This window comes from Epinephelus lanceolatus, chromosome 1 (genome assembly GCF_041903045.1).
Source record: "Epinephelus lanceolatus isolate andai-2023 chromosome 1, ASM4190304v1, whole genome shotgun sequence".
Taxonomy (NCBI): Eukaryota; Metazoa; Chordata; class Actinopteri; order Perciformes; family Serranidae; genus Epinephelus; species Epinephelus lanceolatus.
Window position 1 is genome coordinate 9,641,296 of NC_135734.1, and position 22,824 is coordinate 9,664,119.

At 41.8% G+C, this 22,824-nt stretch overlaps 1 long non-coding RNA gene across 1 annotated transcript; it reads right to left on the reverse strand.

Annotated features, from left to right (window-relative positions):
- Nucleotides 1-8,232: 8,232 nt before the first annotated feature.
- LOC144464652 (uncharacterized) lies at nucleotides 8,233-9,659 on the reverse strand. Its single transcript, XR_013492318.1, has 3 exons — nucleotides 9,482-9,659; nucleotides 9,216-9,409; nucleotides 8,233-8,403 (listed from the first exon to the last, which is right to left on the reverse strand). It is a non-coding gene; the product is annotated as an uncharacterized LOC144464652 (long non-coding RNA).
- Nucleotides 9,660-22,824: the final 13,165 nt, after the last annotated feature.

Sequence of the window (22,824 nt, forward strand, 5' to 3'; positions counted from 1 at the left end):
TCCTTTAGGTAACATCATTAGAAATCACTCTATAAATTTCCATTGTTATGCGGATGATACTCAGTTGTATTTATCGATGAAGCCAGAAGAAAGTAATCAATTAACTAAACTCCATAACTGCCTTAAAGACATAAAAACTTGGATGAGCACCAATGTCCTGATGTTAAATTCAGACAAAACTGAAGTTATTGTTCTTGGCCCCAAACAACTGAGAGACTCTTTATCTGATGACATAGTTTCTCTAGATGGCATTGCTCTGGCCTCTAGCACTACCGTAAGAAATCTCAGAGTAACATTTGATCAAGATTTGTCTTTTAATTCTCATTTAAAACAAACCTCACGGACTGCATTTTTTCATCTGCGTAATATTGCGAAAATTAGGCCTATCCTGACACGAAAAGATTCAGAAAAATTGGTCCACACTTTTGTTACCTCTAGGCTGGATTACTGTAACTCTCTATTATCAGGTAGCTATAGTAAGTCCTTAAAAACTCTCCAGCTAATTCAGAATGCAGCAGCACGTGTACTAACAGGAACTAAGAAACGAGATCATATTTCTCCTGTTTTAGCTTCTCTGCACTGGCTCCCTGTAAAATCCAGAACTGAATTTAAAATCCTACTGTTAACTTATAAAGCTTTAAATGGTCAAGCTCCGTCATATCTTAGAGAGCTCATAGTGCCATATTATCCCACCAGAACACTGCGCTCTGAGAATGCAGGGTTACTCGTGGTCCCTAAAGTCTCCAAAAGTAGATCAGGAGCTAGAGCCTTCAGCTATCAGGCTCCTCTCCTGTGGAATCATCTTCCTGTTACGGTCCGGGAGGCAGACACCGTCTCCACATTTAAGACTAGACTTAAGACTTTCCTCTTTGATAAAGCTTATAGTTAGGGCTGGCTCAGGCTTGCCCTGTACCAGCCCCTAGTTAGGCTGACTTAGGCCTAGTCTGCCGGAGGACCCCCCCCCCCCCCCATAATACACCGGGCACCTTCTCTCCTTCTCTCTCTCTCTCTCTCTCTCGTATTCTATTACTGCATCTTGCTAACTCGGCCATTCTGGATGTCACTAACTCGGCTTCTTCTCCGGAGCCTTTGTGCTCCACTGTCTCTCAGATTAACTCATATCGCAGCGGTGCCTGGACAGCGTGACGTGTGTGGTTGTGCTGCTGCCGTGGTCCTGCCAGATGCCTCCTGCTGCTGCTGCCATCATTAGTCATTAGTCATACTTCTACTGTTATTATACACATATGACTATTGTCACACATGTACACTGCCAGACATTAATACATACTTTCAACATATTGTACCACAGTAGCCAGAACTATAACTATAATATTATTACTTTCAATAATGTTGTTGTAAGCTACTGTCATTACCTGCATCTCTCTCTCTCTCTCTCTCTCTCTCTCTCTCTCTCTGTCTCATTGTGTCATATGGATTACTGTTAATTTATTGTGCTGATCTGTTCTGTACGACATCTATTGCACGTCTGTCCGTCCTGGAAGAGGGATCCCTCCTCAGTTGCTCTTCCTGAGGTTTCTACCATTTCTCCCCGTTAAAGGTTTTTTTGGGGGGAGTTTTTCCTTATCCGCTGTGAGGGTCATAAGGACAGAGGGATGTCGTATACTGTAAAGCCCTGTGAGGCAAATTGTGATTTGTGATATTGGGCTTTATAAATAAAATTGAAATTGAAATTGAAATACACTGAAAGACACATTACTGTGTACTTTATTGGAGGTTGTAGATAATCACCAGTAATTATACCCAGTTACATTTGGGAAAAATGGTGGATTACGACTCAGATTTCAGTTTTAAGTGTGCAGTTGATAAACGTGAATTTATTCTGTAATTGTTGTATCAAGTACCAGTGACAGCACCGTACCTTTAAGATGATTCACTGTGAGTATGGCTGGGTATCATTAAAAAAAATATATGGTAGCTACCGTTTTGGCAGGCCTATATACAGATGACCCCAGCCCAAAGCCAACAGGGGCCCATGAAAAGCTCTGTGGTTGACTCTTAAATGGGATCAAGTGCAGCAGTTTACTTAAATCATTGGCTATACAAGGTATATGCATATTTATATACATTTATTTACATAATAAATAAATATAATTTTATAATTAAAACACATCTTATACTCCCATGTTATGTTATCTTGTCAGAAAGGGGGCCAAATAATGCTCCAAAGTTACACTAAATTTTGGCAAGGGGAAACCCCCCCCACCGTAGGGTTTGGATGAGGGGCCCAATTTTGAAAATGTTGTTCCCCTGCCTTTATTTCCGGTTGGCCCACATTTTGGTACAACGTATCCTCATACAACGGTTTGTATGATATCCTCCAAAAATGCACACACAACAATTTATATGATATCCTACAAATTAGTGCCCCACGAATGATGTTACCTAAAGTAACATGATTAACGTAATGTTATAGAGGTTATGTTTAGGTAACTTAAGTTACTGTGGTTAGGTTTAGGGCCAAGAAACATGGTGATGACGCACTTTAAAATGACTCAAAGTTCTGGGTTGTGGCTGCTGCTGCCAGATACAGTTGTACACATACAGTGACTGGACTATCTTTTAGCATCACACGGCTTATAATTACCTAACAGTTATAAATGGATTTAACACCAGAGTCAATGTGTTTTGATGTTAATGTGAGTTTGTCGGGTCAGTTTAATGGCTTAGTGTTGGATGTTGGCTCCTGCTGCCCATATAAGCTTGTGCTAACCGAGTAAACGTTAAACTAGCCATTTGTCTAGGTGAGTGACTCTTAAGATGGCAGCAACAGCCAGTTTGTTGGGACCATTTAATGGCTCAGTGATGGATGTTAGCCACTACTTCTGTGTTAGCTCATGCTAACCAAACAGATGTTGAACTGACCATTCACCGAGGAAAATGGCTCCAGAGTTGGCAGCAACAGAAAGTTTGCTGATCCAGCAAGGAGTCAGGACAGTCTGTGATCAGACCCTGGTGTAAAAAGGATCAAATGCAGGTATCTTTTGACTGGAAATGTTTTGATTCTTGGTACTGGAGCTATTTTGGTAAATACCTGAAAGGTATCAGGTACGGATACCCAGCCCTTAGTGTAAGGCAGTGTAAAACAGTAAAAAATAACATCATCTTCACAGTTTCTTACCTTACCTTAGAACACATGCAGACCCCCTACGACCTAGCCCCGGATAAGCACATGAAACTGGATGGATGGACATGCAGATACTTAAAAGCTTGACCTTAGCAGCAGAATGAGGTAAGGTAAATTAATTTTAACGTAGCTACTTTCATGTGTGGCTCCTATATTTCAGCCAAAAACTCATCACCTCAAGGTGATACATGTGTGTCCCTCATCATGACGTTTGCATTAGGTGAGACATCAAAGGCATTGCAGCCTTATAAGTACTTTGCCCATACCATTAATCCAGTAACCTTTTAGCTCATCAGGACTGTGTTGCTTTCACAAGATAAAACAATCTTTGATTTATGTATCAGCTATAATAAGGAAAGTCTAGGATTTCACAGGGGAAAAAATGTAAGGACAGGTTGATGCTAAGAACATCCTAGTTAATGTTGCAGGTCAAGAAATGGGCCTGCAGTGAATAATACGTGCTGTCGACGGACATTACAAGTAACATTCTCCTGGCTCAACAGGCTGGCTTGGATTAGTTTTTTAAGTGCTTCATTTGTTCTACCAAAGCTGAGCCTAGCTTGACAGTACAGCCTTACAGAACTAGCAAGGCCTTTGACTTTTAGTCTTCTTCTTATGTAAGTTAAATTTTTCAAAAACTAATTTGACTATAACTGAAATTTAAGTGCAGTTTCTGAGGGCAAATTAATACCATATGCCCCATATCAATAAATAAGTTATTAAAGGATTTTTTACTCTTCACTTGCCTTACATTTGTTTTTGATTTCCCAGAGCTAATATGTCCTGTGCGCCCTGAGGCAGCAGTGACACAGCAGCTTATTGAAAAACTAGCCAGTCGATCAAAATTATGAGCAATATCGACCCACAGAAGAGAGATGTCATACATCAGCGGGGTGTATTGTCTCCAAACAAATTCCATCATCTAACACAATACCAAGTTTCACAGAGTCATCACAGCAGCAATTACAGGGAACAAACTGGTGCAATACAGCTATTGAGAATGGTTATATAAACTGTAGGCTCATGGCCAAGCTGTCTACATCTGTTACGTTTTTTTTTTACCTGCTCAGTGATATTTTTAATCTGAAGGTCTGGAACAGTACAACAAATAGGAAAGGAATGATGAAAAATTTGATCACTTTCCTAAATACAGTATTTTTGTATAGCAGTCATGCAGGACTATAAGAGCTTTGTTTGGAGTGTTTCTCACACAAATTTACAGAAGGCTGATCATTCCTTCCCACAGGAGCCTTTGCTCACTCTTCCCAAATATCCCTGGCCCCGACTCTAGAGGGGGAGGACATAAATCTCAGCCCTTAAGAGATTACACACTATTAAAGGCATATGATCCAGGTTAGATGGAAAGCAGAGCTGTGGAGGGGGCTACAGGAAAGACTCCAGCTTGCCTGGAATGACTCTGGCTGACACACTGGCCCCATTCTGGGCCCCATTCTCAGTTTATTACTGGAGTCCTGCCGGTATATTTGATTGCTGATGTTCAAAATCCAATCTAGTGTTGTATATCAAATTTAAGGGAAGGGTCATAGGGTATCTATAAACGCATGATAACGTAATGGCCCAGTGGCCCACATAGTTAAACAGGACTGGACATGAGAAGCAATTTTTGTATTAATGCTGTCAGATGTTCACACATCAAGTTAGATTGCGGCAGTTGATTAAGCTGCAACACACTGTCAGTCTGTCACATTTTAGGGAATGGTCAGACAGGTAGCTAGATACAATATACACACACACACACACACACACACACATATATACAGTACAGGCCAAAAGTTTGGACACACCTTCTCATTCAATGCGTTTTCTTTATTTTCATGACTATTTACATTGTAGATTCTCACTGAAGGCATCAAAACTATGAATGAACACATGTGGAGTTATGTACTTAACAAAAAAAGGTGAAATAACTGAAAACATGTTTTATATTCTAGTTTCTTCAAAATAGCCACCCTTTGCTCTGATTACTGCTTTGCACACTCTTGGCATTCTCTCCATGAGCTTCAAGAGGTAGTCACCTGAAATGGTTTTCCAACAGTCTTGAAGGAGTTCCCAGAGGTGTTTAGCACTTGTTGGCCCCTTTGCCTTCACTCTGCGGTCCAGCTCACCCCAAACCATCTCGATTGGGTTCAGGTCCGGTGACTGTGGAGGCCAGGTCATCTGCCGCAGCACTCCATCACTCTCCTTCTTGGTCAAATAGCCCTTACACAGCCTGGAGGTGTGTTTGGGGTCATTGTCCTGTTGAAAAATAAATGATCGTCCAACTAAACGCAAACCAGATGGGATGGCATGTCGCTGCAGGATGCTGTGGTAGCCATGCTGGTTCAGTGTGCCTTCAATTTTGAATAAATCCCCAACAGTGTCACCAGCAAAACACCCCCACACCATCACACCTCCTCCTCCATGCTTCACAGTGGGAACCAGGCATGTGGAATCCATCCGTTCACCTTTTCTGCGTCTCACAAAGACACGGCGGTTGGAACCAAAGATCTCAAATTTGGACTCATCAGACCAAAGCACAGATTTCCACTGGTCTAATGTCCATTCCTTGTGTTTCTTGGCCCAAACAAATCTCTTCTGCTTGTTGCCTCTCCTTAGCAGTGGTTTCCTAGCAGCTATTTGACCATGAAGGCCTGATTGGCGCAGTCTCCTCTTAACAGTTGTTCTAGAGATGGGTCTGCTGCTAGAACTCTGTGTGGCATTCATCTGGTCTCTGATCTGAGCTGCTGTTAACTTGCGATTTCTGAGGCTGGTGACTCGGATGAACTTATCCTCAGAAGCAGAGGTGACTCTTGGTCTTCCTTTCCTGGGTCGGTCCTCATGTGTGCCAGTTTCGTTGTAGCGCTTGATGGTTTTTGCGACTCCACTTGGGGACACATTTAAAGTTTTTGCAATTTTCCGGACTGACTGACCTTCATTTCTTAAAGTAATGATGGCCACTCGTTTTTCTTTAGTTAGCTGATTGGTTCTTGCCATAATATGAATTTTAACAGTTGTCCAATAGGGCTGTCGGCTGTGTATTAACCTGACTTCTGCACAGCACAACTGATGGTCCCAACCCCATTGATAAAGCAAGAAATTCCACTAATTAACCCTGATAAGGCACACCTGTGAAGTGGAAACCATTTCAGGTGACTACCTCTTGAAGCTCATGGAGAGAATGCCAAGAGTGTGCAAAGCAGTAATCAGAGCAAAGGGTGTCTGTTTTGAAGAAACTAGAATATAAAACATGTTTTCAGTTATTTCACCTTTTTTTGTTAAGTACATAACTCCACATGTGTTCATTCATAGTTTTGATGCCTTCAGTGAGAATCTACAATGTAAATAGTCATGAAAATAAAGAAAACGCATTGAATGAGAAGGTGTGTCCAAACTTTTGGCCTGTACTGTATATATATATATATATATATATATACACATATACATATATATATATATATATATATATATATATATATATATATATATATATATACATATATATATATATACATATATACATATATATATATATACATATATATATATATATATATATATACATATATATATATATATATATAAATATAAATAAAGGCATTTCTTACATTCATCAGCTCTCATGTATGTCCGTGGGGTGGACAACATAATAGGAACACCTCTCAGTATAATGTAGTCCAGTTCAACACACCACTGCAGACTACAACCTCAATAATAAACTTTAATGGTTTGGTGTGTGGGATTTAGTGGCATCTATTTCTTATGCACTGTTAGTGTGTTTTCCTATGAAAAGTAATGCACCACGTAATGAGCCAGCAATTTGTATGTAACCCATGTATTTTGGAAGGCTGTGATCACATAACCAGTGTGCTGACATGAGTAAAGAAGGAAGCAGACCCAAGCAGTCCAGTGTTTCACAATGTTTCTTTTCCTAAACCTAACCTCCATAACTTTACATCAGCTCAGTCAGGAACACTTTTGTCAAAGAAAACTTTATTTCTTTACGTTCTTTATTACATTCTGTTTTCCCAGACCCCCCTGTGTTTACGTTCCAGAGAGCACCTACTTTGGGAGATAGACTTACCCGAAGCTACCTTCCTGCTGTGAAGGAACCACTTACATGGCTGCCTAAGGTGCCCCATGGCACCTTCCCATGTGGTCACTGTAAGCAATGCGATACAGGTGTAGTGGTTAAATCTAGAGGTTTTACACATCCTATTTCTAAGAAGGTTTTCACAAATAACCACTTTATTAATTGTAAAACCACGCACATTATATGTATTCTTCGTTGTTCCTTTTGTGATGCCTTCTATGTGGGTCGTACTAAACGGCATTTGCAAGATCGGGTAGCTGAACATCTCTATGCAGGCCGAAGGAATTATCTTGATTATGCTATAGTTAAACACTTCCACGAGATGCATAATGGCAGATCTGTGTCTTTTACAGCTTTTGGCATTGATCACATCCCTTTAACAGCCCGCAGAGGGGATAGAGAGAAAGTCCTCAACCAAAAGGAGAGTCGTTGGATTTCCACACTTGGGGCTTTGACATCCCCAGGCTTGAATGACTCAGTGGATTTTGTGTCGTTTCTGTGATGTGTATGTATGTGTGTATATGGTGTTCTTACTGGGATTTGAACCCTGATAGCCCGGTTGGGAAACCAAACCTTACTTACTGAGCTAGTTGTATGCTCTTCCTTACAGGCGTTTGTTTACTTATGTACTTATGTATTCATTTACCTTTTTGTTTTCTGTACTGCCATCTACTGGTTTTGCTAATTTGTTTCTCATCCTTTCTTCAGGATCTACTCTATGGGGTTTTTCCAGAGCTTTATTAGTGCCACAGGTGTGGCTGATCCATGTAATGATCTTCACCTATGTATATGTGGCAACACGAGGCGGTGATTATTAATTTAATTTGAACTATCACCAGAAAGACACTCAGGTTCGTTCATTCAGGGAGGCAGGAGACGGAGTTCAATGATCATAAAAAAAAAAAAAAATTATTAATTAAAACAACGGGGTTTGGCACAATAACCAAAAAAAGGAGAAGAGAGCCCAACTAGGGGATACAGACTGAGGCTTACCGGCTGGAGGGGGGGGTGACAAGGGGGAGTGAAGTCCAAAAAGAAAAGGGAGAGCACCCCAAACACACAGCAAAAACGTGAAGTGCAAACAAAGCAAATCTTGAACAGGGGTCACACAGCACACAGGGGATCACCACCACCCAGGGAAACCACCACCACCACCGTCGGCCTTCAGCTGTAGGGGAAAAAGGAGAGACACAGTCAAGGCTCAAGTATAAAAAAAGAAAACAAACAATATCCCATAACATAAGGAAACAAATTGTAATGGATTAATAAACTGACAAATATGGATTTAGATCAATAATAAATCAACCAAACAAAAGAAACACAAAGGAAACTTAGGAGTCTCTGGCCAGAGATATCAACTCAACAGTTAATCATCATAACTGATATACACAAATAACTGAGGACTCAAACTGAGGAGTTCCCCTCCCAAATGAAACTTAATTACGATAAGTTCCCCAAAACAAAACAAGGAACTAAGAAATTCAAGGAAATCGACCAATGATTAAATAAGAAAATAAACAAAACAATTAAGCCAAACCTTGATTAACACTCACACATACACACGCACACACACACACACACACACACACACACACACACACACACACACACACACACACAGCCCAGTCCAGATGGGTGGCTGAAAGTCCTGATTGAGCTCGTGGCGTCCCACTGATCGGAAGCCCGGTCAGCACGAGCGGCAGCCACACGCATCCAGCAGCACCACACCCGCAGAAGCAGGAGAGCAAGCCGACAGCAGGAAGCAGGTTGACACACACGCAGCCGACAGGAAGCCCAGTCCAAGCCGGCGAAGCAGCAGCAACAGCGAAGCAGCGAAGCAGCGAAGCAGCGATAGCCGCGGTAACAGTAGTAGCAGTGGTAGCAGCGGCAGCAGTAGCCGTGGCTAAGAGTAGTAGCAGCAGTAGCAACGGTAGCAGGAGCCGTGGCTAAAAGACCATAATTAAACAGCAATGCTCCTACTTAGCTTAGCGTTCGTGTGTTCTGGTGGCCAGCTGGGTAGAACCGGCGTCCGCCCAAAGAGGGAGAGGGGTGAAGAGAGTCACTGCGGCAGGGGAAGGCAGCCACCGCGTATCCCCCGTGCAGCAGGCTACGCTCCGGTCGGCAGCGATAGACCACCCTGGATAATCGCCTCGACTGCAGGTGAGACGCCAGACCTAATGAAAAGGTTACGGTTTCAGATACATAACATGCAGCCGAATATAAATACAATGCTAAGGTGTGCATACCTGTATTCTGCAGCGAGCGGCGAGTGCAACGACCTGGAAGTGGGCGGGGCGAAGAGGCAGGAAGCGAGAGGTCAGGAGGAGGGACACGGCCTTCCTTTGTCCCCTTCGCCTGAGCGGTGATAGGCTAATAGCCCAGAAAGGGCGTGGTGAAGCCACGACTTGCGTTCAGTGTGGCAGTGGTATCTCATACCACTACATATGTATATATACATGCCCTGTTACTTGTTCTTATCCTATTTGCCCTGACGAAGGCCGACTGAGGCCGAAACATGTAGGTAACTTTTTATCTGTTCTCCATGAACTAGCCTCTTTAATAAAGCTTTTTAATTGCCAGAGTGCCTTGGATCGCATTTTCTTCTTTTTCCTCATTATGCTTCCTCACCAAGGACCAAAGAGCACCTGCAGTTTTTAACACCTTTTACCTTTTTGAACGCCGCAGCCCTCCTTTTTTTGTCTTTTCTTGAAAACTTTATTTCCACTTGTATTATTAAATTTGTGGTATGGCTCTGACCTGAGGCCTCTCTGCCTTTCCTCGGGCATACGCAGAAAGCGGGCCTACGCCGGAAGACTCATCCACGGGCCTACATGGAAAGCATATGGCGAAGAGAGCACACCTCTCCACCTTTCCATGCGCCTACACGCCTGTGTGGAAAGTCATAAAGCAGAGACAGCACACCTGTCTGTCCTTCCATGTCCAAATGAGGAAAGCCTGAGGCAGAGAGAGCAAACCTCCCTGCCCTTCCATGCACCTACATGGTAAGCCTAAGGCAGGGAGAGCAGCAGCAAAGATGTTTGGTTTGTCCATTCTGGGCTACTGCAGAAACAATATGGCGAACTCTGTGGAAGAGGACCCACTCCATATACAGCTCATTCTAAGGTAACAAAAACACAATAATTTGAACTATGTTTTTTTTAGTGTGTCATCACTATTATTACACTGTTATTATGCACCATTTCTGTCATATATATCCCCCTAAATCTTACACATTGGACCGTTAATACTTTTTGACAAAACTGAACTTTTTTTTTGGAATGGCAGAATTTATGGCAAAGTTGTTGTATTGGATCACATTAGCTTGTATAAATGTACCTGATGAAGTGGCCGGTGAGTATGTATATTTATTTATACTAGTCCATACCCACTGAGTGCACAGTTGCCCATGTACAGTTTCACATGGTGTGTGTTTGGGATACAGGTCATAGGAAATTGCAGATTAAATAGTCAACTGAACCCATTAAGAAGAGCAATGTATTCAGACAGAGTTTTTGTGAATTTGATAGTACGATTGCAGCCACAGCGATCGGTCGCATTTTAGCCATTTTTCTGTTGTTATAGCGCCACCCAGTTGCCAATTAGAGTTAAATTTCTCCAGTCACCCTGAGGCGTCCTGTTCTACATATCTACCAAGTTTAGTTAATATTGATATGGCGGTTCGGCCTAGATAAGAAATTAGCTCTCTAGCGCCCCCATTTTGTTTGATCGGGTCAATAATGGAGGGGTTCCCTCAGATTATGTGTGGTCATATGCCTACAAAGTTGCGTGGTGATCGGTGAAACCTTTGAGATGTTATACACCTTTATGTGACGAGCCACGCCCTCCGCAATATTCATTGCCTTATAGAAGCTCAGTTTTAGTAAGTTTTCCAACTTTTGCCAAAAGGGAACTTTAGATATTGGTCCCTAGATTATGTTCACCCAGTTTCATGCAGATCGGTCAAACTTCCTAGGAAGGAATGTGTGTTCCTCATGAGGAGAGGCATCTCTGTGAAAAGTTTGATGTCTCTACGACATACGAGGCATGAGATATGCCCATTCAAAGTTTGCAATTTCAATTGGTTGCTATAGCGCCCCCCTTTGGCCAATTGATGTAATATTGCTTCATTCGCATCCTCCCATGACCCTCTACCACTGTGCCAAATTTCACATGGACTGACCAAGTCAGTGAGGAGAAAAACATGGAACAGACACACAGACAGAGTTTTTGTCATTATATAGTAAGATAAGATGGATATTTAGTAAAAAACAGAACACACATAGGATACAGTGTTGTAAGGTCCTTCCACCACAGACAATGTACACTCACCAGCCACGGTGTTCTGGAATGGGTTAAACACTGACTATTAAGGAGAGTAAATTAGCTTTCTTTCAGCTTTTGGAAGCATTAGATTAATGATCATCACAAATATTGGGGGGTTACACTTTTCATATCCCCCCCACACGTACTCATGCATACTTCAAAAATCTGTAGCAAAAAAATGTCTGCAGTCACTATTTGTTCTCTTAACATGGAAGCCTCTTGTGGAAATGATTCTGACTGTGCTCTTATGAGCTGACATCTGGATGAAAAATGCTGAGTGGTCTTAACGAGTCCCTCTTGTCTCAGTTTTGATGGTCACAATCAGCATTACTGCAAAGTACTGACAATCGCTGAGCTGCTGTCTCCCAGGAAAACAGCACTATGAAAGACAAAGCTGTGTTTTTTACCCTTATTCTTCACACATCCGGATAAAAACAAGACGACTGCTGTGTCCAGAATCACTCTTTCGTTCACTCATTCACAACTCCGTATTGAATAGGCCCACAACAGTAAGTATCTAATGATGAGAGAGTTTCAAACACTTCACAGATATCATCATTTTGCTCTATTGCTGACAGGTGAAGCATCATGCAACTGTCTTTATTGTGTCTTCACAATGCGACTGTGGGAGTGTTAGCAAACTATCGTACATGGTATGGACACTGCTTTATTAGTTAATTGTGGGAAGTTGTGAATGCAATGTTGTATGTGCAATGTGGGCACATGGACATCAAAAGGAAGCAGGCAGTGCTCCATCAAAAATTGATGCGCTTCTGCACTACCTCGTGTCCAGTGTGAACTTGGCATGACCATCGACAGCCACACTAGCAGCTCTATGAGGCTGTACTCAGTCACAGTAGTGTTTTGAGCTAGCTGCTAATGACAGCATGCTAACATGCTAATGTTTTAGTTTTAATTTTTTACCTCGCACAGATCAGGCTGAGAGGACTCATTAGTTTTGCAGGTTTTGGGCCATAAACTAAAGTATAGACAAATCCAAAAGTAGAAACAAAATCGAAGTGCCGGAATTAATTTGCCATTGCTATGGTGGCATTTCCATGGATTACTTGCACTTTTGAATGCAAGCTTCCCTAAAAAGAAGCCTATACAATTTTGTCTTGGGGAAGAAACTGTGCAGTTCTCAGCTGCGCCAACAGTTATGGCAAACTTCTAAACTGATTTCAAACTGATTGTGAAACAAGTAACTTCAGCTACATTAACATTGCTTGGCTAAGGTAGCTAATGTTAGTGGGCTAATGTTACAGTCAAGATTAATGAGTTAATGATTGACCGCATTAACTGGTGACTCAGCCGAATGCGTTGTGGTTTCTCCCAGTGACAGCAGCTAAACATAAACAGAACATGTAGGTGTCCTCGTAAAAGCCTTGAGTTTTACTATAATCAATTCTGAACACATAAGCCTAGTTCTCTGTTTATTATGTATGCCAACCATTCACGGATATTACTATGAGTAACCATGTATGAATTCAGCTGAAAGTCACCAATTAATATGGTTGTTAACCCAAACACTGGCAGCTCTATGCTTAGTAGGAGGAATTGTTTTTAACCACTTTTAAACACTTTTATTTTGATAGTCATAATGTCTACATGCTGTCACTTTCAGCCGGCAGCAGCATACACTGTGACTTGCCACTGCAGTAATACAGAATACACAGAGCAGTCACTGGAATTATGCATTGGCATTCTGTTCCCACAAATGTTATGTATGTTTTTCTTATGAAAAGCAATGAACCTAAAGTTGTACTTATCCCACAAAGGCTGCTATCAGGTGACTAATGTGCTGATGGCAGTAAACAAAAAAGCAGTCCTGAGTGCTTGGAAGGAGTCAGGTTAGGGTGGTGGATGGGCCACAAAAAAAATATTTTCGCCCTGGACTTTCACTTTGAGTCGCGTATTTGGATCTATGTGAACTTTGAGTCATTTAAAGGTACATCCTCAACATCTTTCTTTTCCTAAACCTAACCTTAGTAACATTACTTGCCTAAACCTAAAGACACTCAACCATGTTAAACCTAACCACAGTAACTTTTATCGCCTAAACCAAACCTCCGTAACTTGACATAAATTACGTAGCTGTACGTTAAGGAAGTAACGTAATTCGTGGGCCGCAAATTCGTAGGATACCATACAAACTGTTGTGCATGCATTTGTTGTGGATATCATATGAACCGTTTTTAGAGAATACATTGGTATTGGACGAATTTTAAAAATTACCTGATTATGTTATTGTCTGGGGTTCAGCAAAGTTATTACAATCATCCTGAGGGAGACATGAATTTGTGTACCAAACAAACATGAGGTATTCCATGGAAAACCACAAATATCAACCTCAGGGTGGTATGAGAAGTCAAGAGAGAGTCATTTGTAATCATCTTCCAAAGACAATGTCAGTCTGTTACAAGACATTTAATTACTGTTAAGGGTTAGTGGGTTCAGTCTGGACCAAAGTGATGGACCAAACAATCCACTGTCATTGCAGTCCCCTAAGCCACGCTGCTAACATGATAGACACATGCAGTTTGATAGACACATGCAGTTTAGCTTCTTTAATCTAATTATATGGCTAAGCCTGGTTTAGGTTGAGGAGACACAATCTTGAAAATAGATTAATTAAATCATAGTTTGTTCACGGATCCATCTTTAAAGTGTTACCCCACAGGGTGTTGTATTTTATTGACTGAGAGAGGAGTCAGAGGTGAGATCTGGTGATGATAATCTCTGTCTGATCTTTGAACCTCTGGCACATCCTAAAAGCCATCCTGAGGTTAACCCTTTTAATTTAATGATGCTTATTAAATACAGACTGACACATACACACTCAAAATCCCATAATTTCTTGATTGATGATACCCATGGAAACAGTATGAAACACACGTCTAACTGTGTCTATATAAAAATAAAATAAATGAACACATGCCACGTGTTTGTGGTTACTAAACACACTCTGACACACTGTGAAGCGCTCCTTTTCTGACAGTTGAACAAAAGCTGCTCTGTTTGAAACAAAACATCAGAATGTGCAAGAGGCCCCAGACTTCACTTGGCTTCCCCCCAAGCTCTCCAATGGCTCATCAAAGTGAGAATAAGGAAGGAACTCCACTGTGGTTTCATGGCAAGCTCAAACATGGGCTCAGCCTTTGAGACGATGTTTGAGAAATTGCCATCTTTTTCCTTTTTTTCATTTAGGGTTTGAAGTGTGAACACTAGATAAAGAAACATATCAGCAGTGCTATTAAAAAAGTGTTTGAAAATCATGTTTCTTGAGCCTACAAGATGAGGAAGAGACGCCATGAGTGGATGTCTTGTGAAATTGCATCAGAGACGTCATTTATCCATGCTTAAGGCCTGTCTATATCTAAAATAAGAACATCCACACCTCATCTGGAGTTAATACCACTTGGCAAAAGAGAGGCTCTTACAACAGGCTGCCTAACACTCAAGGGTGGAGCTGATGAATCAAGACAAGTTTGTTAATGTATCTGTCCCTGGGTGGGTGGGAGGCAGGCGTCTGGCCAGTCAAGCAGGCAGGCAGGCAGACCAAGGTCCCTGGATGGCAACATGACAGACAGGAGGGGGGAACGGCTGGACGAGGTGCCTGGGAACCTTGCTCTAACAGGATGACAGCTCTATAAGTCAGGCTCTGATAAAGCAGTCAGGAGTGACAATCTCTGGGCCCCAGCCAACGCAGCGTCCGTCCTGCTCAGATAAAGTCAGACAGGCCATCCATCAGTCCGGAGACAGAGCTGGACCCATGCTCTCCCGCCTCAATGGAAACGACTCAATGACCAGCCGCTGCTGGAATGCACGGAGCCTCTTGCTCTCGAGAGGCAGCGTTGGGAAGAACAAAGATGGCTGTGAACCCTCTCTGGGGGAATCATGCATAGAGATTAGTGGGAGTGTGTGACGCGTAGCCTGTTAAGAGGTAGAGGTGCCATGTCTCTGGGTAAAAGGGTAGAGATTGTGGTTGACAATAGTGAGGACACGGCACGTCTCCAGCTAAGAGGACCACCACGGCTGCAGACGGCAGGCCAACACTAGAGAACCTTCATACCATAATGAGAAAGCAATAAGCCATGGAAAACTGCAAATGTCACACAATACATTCCACACGTCAAGCCTGCACGAGGGCAGACAAAGCCAGTGTCACAAGGAAATGAAAGAAAATACCATCTTCAAGTCCCTTCTGAAAAGGATGTGTGGATACAACATGTTACATTTTCAGGCAGAAAAGGAGATCTGATTTCAGATGAAAGCCACAGGATTGGATGTGCGCAAAAAAACTATTTTGAAATGTAAGATTGCCACGAACCTTGTGAATACACAGTCCTGTAAATTTAATTATTCAGTGCAAACATCTTCACCTGGAAAAGCCTCTTCACTGCCTCCTTTGTATGGACAACCTCTCTTGCTTTCTGCTCTGTCTGTACCCACACTGCTTTGTATTGTGGTCTCAAGCCAGGAACTTGTCTGTGAATTGCTCCAAAGAAAATATAACCAATTTCACAGGAACAAACAATGATTTCCCTCTCCTGTTTACTCAGAATTAGCCTCTTGGAGTTGCGCATGACAGGATTGGACCAGGTCTGTATTGGTTAGTGAGCTAAATATGGTTTGCTTCTGTTGGAGGATAATATTTTTTCCAAGCGTTAAATTGATTTGCATGCATAACATACATTTATTCAAATAAACCACAAGCAACTTTTTTTTTTTAACCCAGAGAGGAAGTGAGCTCATTGTTTGTCTCAGTGTTTGCAGTGGCTGCTTAAAGGGGAACACCTAAATTAAGAATTCCAATATGTTATTTCCATGGCCCAGGAAAGTTCAATCAATATTTGTGAACATGAGCTACTCTCTTCAAGTCAGCAACCAAAGACGTGTTAAACGTATGATGTCATGAAGTGTCTGGAGCTGCTCTGTAGTCAATGAATGGGAGCCTGATGTGGACCCACAGAGTGTCTGTTGTTTTTTTTATACCCCAGTGAGCTTTATTCTGTTGTAGTATTCTCAGTTCTGAAACAGAAAATGTCCCCCTTATACTCAGAACATTCCCCTAGGTGCCCTCAGTGTCATCCCAATTCATTGTCTGTGGAGCAGTTCTATATTTGATGGCAAATTTGAATTTTACCATTTCTTGGAATTTGACTTATATTGTTGGGCTGTCTTAGACCATAGGGATACCATGTATGAGTTTTGAAAAAGGACAAAGTTCCCCTTTAATGTTTCTGATAAGTTATGGAAGTGGAAGTGTGTGGCCCTGTCACTGGCATCTGGTGTATGTCACTGAGACTGTCACTGAAAGTTTAATTTTAAAAATGATAACATAATAAGGGAATAGTTCAACATTTTGGGAGCTATGGTAATCACTGCCTTGATGTCTGCCTTAAATAAGATCCACACCACTCTTATGTTTGTTTGTTAAAGCTATCTAGTTTAAAGCTACAGCCAGCAGCTGATTAGCTTAATTTAGCTTAAATGATCTAAGCGTAAAGATGTAAAACAGGAAGAGAAAGTTAGCCAGGTAATATCCAAAGGTCACATAACTCATTAAATAGCGCAATGTATCTTTTTGTTTAATCCATACAAAAACTGAAGTGTGATAATGACAAGTTGTGGTTGAATGAGGGGATTATGCCAGTTGTACTTCCTTCCTGCCTTGTAAAACCATAAATTAGCTGTGTCTCAATTAAGGGTGGTAGCCTTCGAAGGACGTGATTTTTGCAGTCTATGTCGGCCATGTCCTTTTAAGACCGCATGTCATTTTTACACTTCTCTTTCTATATGAAACCGTTAACCGATTGTTAATTAGAAAACCATAGAGGCACCGATAGATGAATTCTGTTATGACAGAGACAAGCTAGTTGATCATCTGTCTCCAACATGGATTCATAAACAACTGGATACAGCATTAGAGGTGGGCCCCTGGCATATCTGAAAGTGAATGTTGCACAATGGTGCAAGAACCCAGAAAGGTATATCTTGTGAAATTACCCAGATCTTCCATATCATGGGGTCCATAGAGCAAGCACACTAAAAACTTTGCGAACCAAGCTGCTGTATTCCACTGGCCGAGCAGCTAACTTCCACTTTAGCCCTCTGTTAACTTGAATGGGGATAAAAATCATTAAATTGTCTTGGATCAATAAAGGCTTAAGACTTTCAAAATGTTATCACACTTAACGGATTGAATCCAGAGGGTGAAATAGGTAATTTCACAGGGGTTGTGACACTCAAAAAAAAATGTATCCACTGATTTACAGACTTCTCTTTCCCAGTGTAAGCCTATAGTAAAAACTCTTTTGGGCCCAGTGACATTATGTGAATGGACTCAGAAGTTGTAGTTACACGCTTTGGCCACTATGCCAAATTGGCTTTGAAGTCTGGTTCACTTCCTGTTGGCCTGGTTTCCAGTCTCTATGCTATGCTATGCTAAGCTAAGCTAAGCTAATTGTCTTTGGGTTGTAGCTTCATATTTGACAGGCAGTTATCGTAGGGGTATCAAGCTTCTCATCTAGCTCCTGCCATGAAAGCAAATAAGCGTAATTCCCAAAAAGTCAAACTAGTCCTTTACCAATAATATCAGCCAGTGTGATAACTCCTCCGTGGCTGCGGAGTTTCACTTAGAACTGACATCAGTGCTTTTTACTGAGTCCCCGCCTTGCATATCCTAGGACACCAGGTTATTGTTTGCCACCAACCTCTATGACGTGTCACCTTCAGAGGGAAATGTGCTCATTGTAGCCTGGTACAATGACTTGAAGTCTTACACCACCAGAAATAGCAACTTGTCCCCATTTCTGAGTCAAATGGCAACTGCAAGGAAAGAGCATTCCTGTAAAACAATAGCATTCCAGCCTTGCTTCATCATGCGTCTTGACAGAGGGACTCTCTGCTCAAAGACATGCACATGCTGAGCTCAAATGTTGTTCTATAAGCAAACTTTAATCATGCTCTCAGAAATGCTTTTAACTTGGCAGCAGAGTGAGTGTGAAGAACATGCTATGTCAAAGAATGTAATTCTTTCTTCAGCTGTGATTGCCATGCCTCATCTCCGCTCCTGTGTATCCAAACACTCTTCCTCATCAGAATGGGTTCAAACACTTCTTTAATTACAGCATAACACATACAGAGGTGGTTGGACTGGCAATCCCTCACACAAAACATGGCAACGGAATTAATGACTGGAAAGTTTGCTTTGGAAATGTCTCAACATCAACATGCTAAAGCAAAACTGCCACTTGGAAACCATTGCAGGCAAGTCAGTGAAATTAAAATGGACAATCCATTAAACTCTCACACACAGAGAATAGAGTGTGGAAAACATGAACATGTTATAGGAAGGAAAAAGGGCGTCATAGTGAAACTCAGTATCTAATATGTATTAGTCGGACTTTGCTGTCATGCAGCGCACTTTTCTGTGTTCATCTCTGCACGCTGCTTGTAGCTGAAAAGAGTGTATGTTCAGGCAGGTGGTTAAAAGTTGCCAAAACTTCTATTTTTCCTATTCCTGTGACTGAGGTAGCTTAGACAACAGCTGTTTCTCATTAGAAAAACTTAGGCCTTTTCGCAATTTATAATGGAGTGCAACCCCAAAGGGAAGACTGTTGCTTCTACTGAATGAGCATGAGTAAATCATGTTGCTCAAGGGATATTTCCCATCATGTAATAAAAAAAAATGAACGAGACAAATTTAAACAAATGTAGTCAAGAGGATTAAGCCAGAAGAAGAGCAACAGATCACGACCTGTCTCTCAAAATGACATCATGTACTGGAGGCCTCTTCACAAATCACTTTTCATCTGGAGCTATGCTAACTCCATCATTCCTGCACAACCAATGTGATGTGTGGCAAGGATGAATGCATGATCATCCTGTGTCTGCTCTGACCCTGGGAAAGTTGCAGAAGGTGTCCTGGCAGGGGATCAGACAAAGGTAAAGGCTGTTCTTCCATCTGACTGGCTTCACGATGTCTGCCAAGGCCAGGTACCTGCAGAGGAAAGGGTATGTTAATATCAAAGGCAGGTTACCTGGTCTGAATCCAGCTGTCACCGGGCTTCCAGTTCATCTGGCCCGAGGGAACATCTGTCCCTTCCACTGAACTGAATCCAAAGTCTCATTAAGGCCTTATTTAGAGGAGTAGGGGTGGTGGGGATGGTGCTTAACTCTCTCTGGCACTCAGGCTCATAGAAGTAAAATTTTCTCCAGTGTAAAACAAAACTACACCTATAAGTTTGAGTTTGAAATACCAAAACCTTACATACTGAGAGTGGCATTCAATGCTGAGCCTTTACATACACTGTTTGCACTACTTTATTTTGCCACTATTGTTAATCTTTCTCCCCTCAACATTCCAGCCTGCAGTGCACCATTTGTCCTGGTATTCAAAGCCCACAGGGTTTCCAGCCATTGTCATCCTGAAGCCACAGTGACTAGAGGATAAAGGCCCCTGTAAAGTCCTTTTAACACACTCATACCTGATGCTGCACACAAACAAAGAGCAGCAGATTCCTCAAACTTCCAGCCAGGAAGGCTGTGAGCTCACAGTGAGAACATCCTTTTTAAGGATTTGGACATTTATCAGAAAAGACACATTTTAGTGACGTTTCTTTCCCTCATTTTACAATTGCCTTGTATAGTGTAAAGACCACCTAGGGTCCAGTACGTTAATGAATAATCCAGTCTAATTAAACTCAGTTTGAGGCTCAGTTTTAGAGAACAATGAACGAGTTACACTAATAAATCAATCAAGCAATCACGTTTATTGTCATTATACCACACATGTCTGTGCAAGGCAGAATGAGAGAGCATTTCTCTGGGATCGAGGTGCATTATAAATAACATTATATACAAGATCACAAACATTAATACAACACAGTCTTTGAACCTACATACCTAATGTATGCTAGTATGCATGTTTAAAAAGTGCAACTTAAAATGGCTGACAACAAGTCACTTTATGAAACATAAGAAGACAAAAACTGTGTGCATAGAGAAATTAACATACAGTGAGTGTCCTTTATAAACAATACCGTCATGTTTCTGATTGGATACACTTTATTCTAGCACAGTGGTTCTTAACCAGGGGTCCAGGGTTTTTCTGGACCCCCAGGGTGACTATTAAATTCACTATAGAAGTGAGCCCAGTGTGAGTAAGAGTCATAAGAGTGACTCTTCTCATCACAGGTTTCATTTCATTCATGGTTATCTCATCAACTGTAGTTGTCAACTATAGAATTCTGGTCTTAATCATTTTCAATAACCAAAATCTTTTCAGATGGAGGTCTCTGAAGCATCACATCTTATCACATGGAAGTCTGTGACCTGATGGACATGAGTTTAGGGGTCTCTGTCAGGAAAAAGGTAGAGAACCACTAATCTAGTGGACAAAAAAAAAAAAAAAAATCAGACATTTTCGGCGAAATACATTCATTCTCACCAAGAGTTAGATGAGACGATTGATGTTGCTCTGATGTTTTTTCCATAAAATATGAATTGACTGCCAGCAGCCACTTATCTTAGCTTAGCATACCAGAAATAAGGAGAAACTGCTAGGGTGACCATATTTTGATTTCCAAAAAAGAGGACACTCGGCTGGTCACGACTACTTAAATGATACTCGCAGTTTACTCAAAGATGCCTTATCATTTTAATATATTTAAAATTTATATGTATGGATAGAAAATTCAGTTATATTACAAAATAATATCTCTCAAAGACAGAAATTCAGATAGGCCTCTATAGGGGACACATACACACACTAGAGTGTGGCGATCCAAGCCCGATGGTACCCGACAGGTCGGGCTGGGTTTGGTCAAAAATGTAGCTCTACATTTTTGACCAAACCCGACCCAACCCGTTACAGCTATATAAATTGTATTCGGGCTCAGGTCGGATACGGTCAGCTTTCAGTAAAAATGTAGTGTAAAAATAAATAAAATCTTATTGTCTGTCCTGTTTATTGCTTGGGCACTGTTATTATTATTGGCTGTTTGTTTCTACCTCTCCCCTCTCTGGAAGTCTCGGACCTCCAGCCGCCCACCTCCTCCTTGATTAAAATAAAATAAAAGAGGGAGACAGGTTTTTCCTATTTTATCTTATTTTGTTTTATGTCTCCATCTCCTCTTGCTGGAACCGTCGGACCTCCCGCCTCCCGCTCCCGTCTCAAACACGGAGGTCTCACTCTCCGCTGAGCACGCCCGGCGCACGCCCGGCCTGTTAAATAGCTTGTAACCACTGTGTGACACAAACTCAGTGCTTTGATCATTAAATAATGTTGGGCTCGGTTCGGGTTCGGACAGAAATATGCTGCCTGTGCCGCACTCTAACCATACAGTCTATGGCTCTAACACACACACACACACACACAAACACACGGAAAACCGGACATTATCATCAGTTTATAAACCCCCCCCCCCCGGACGCCCCGGACGGGACGTGAAAAGTGGACATGTCCGGGCAAAAGAGGACGTTTGGTCAGCCTAGAAACTGCTAGCCTGGCTCTGTTCAAAGGTAACATAATTAACATATCAGCGCCTAAAAAGCTAGGCTAATTGACACATTATATTTCATTTGTTTAATCTTAACAGCCCGTGTTAAAAATAGCATTTACTCAAGGTTAGTCTATTTCTTGGCCAGTGCAGCGACTGTCTTAATCACTGTGAGGTTGCTGGGCAACCCCTGGAGACTCAAGGAAGTTGTTGTTTTTGTGCTAGTATGCAGATTTTGTTACCTTTAGGTGCTGTGTCCACCAAAGCATTTTGGGGGGGGGCAGTGTATTTTTTAAATTCTTTGCAATGGCTGCATCATAACTCTATGCTGTGCTACAAACACCAGCAGCATGACGAGATGCTGGGTGTCAATTCTGTGCTTAGCACTGCTGGTTGAGCAGATTCTTCTGAGCACTGAGAGTTGAAACATGTTCAACTTTGGGTAAAACGCAGCACTCGTCACTGTCACTTCAGCTGTTCAGTCACAGTGGAGGAGGGACAAATACTGCAAAGACAAACTGTCACATCTTACATGTACAAGTGCTGAAGAACACTAATGGAAGAGAAATCTGTTAATAAACTATATATAAAAATGTCTGTTTCCTGTCATGAACCCACACAGACTGGCAGGTCCATCCTCTCTCCCTGCATGCTTCAACCTTCCCCACATCCACAGCAAGTACTCTACCTTGTGCCAACATGTTTACTTTCATGGATATTCTGTATTATAGCACCAGATGCAACCAAAGCATCTCGGCTAA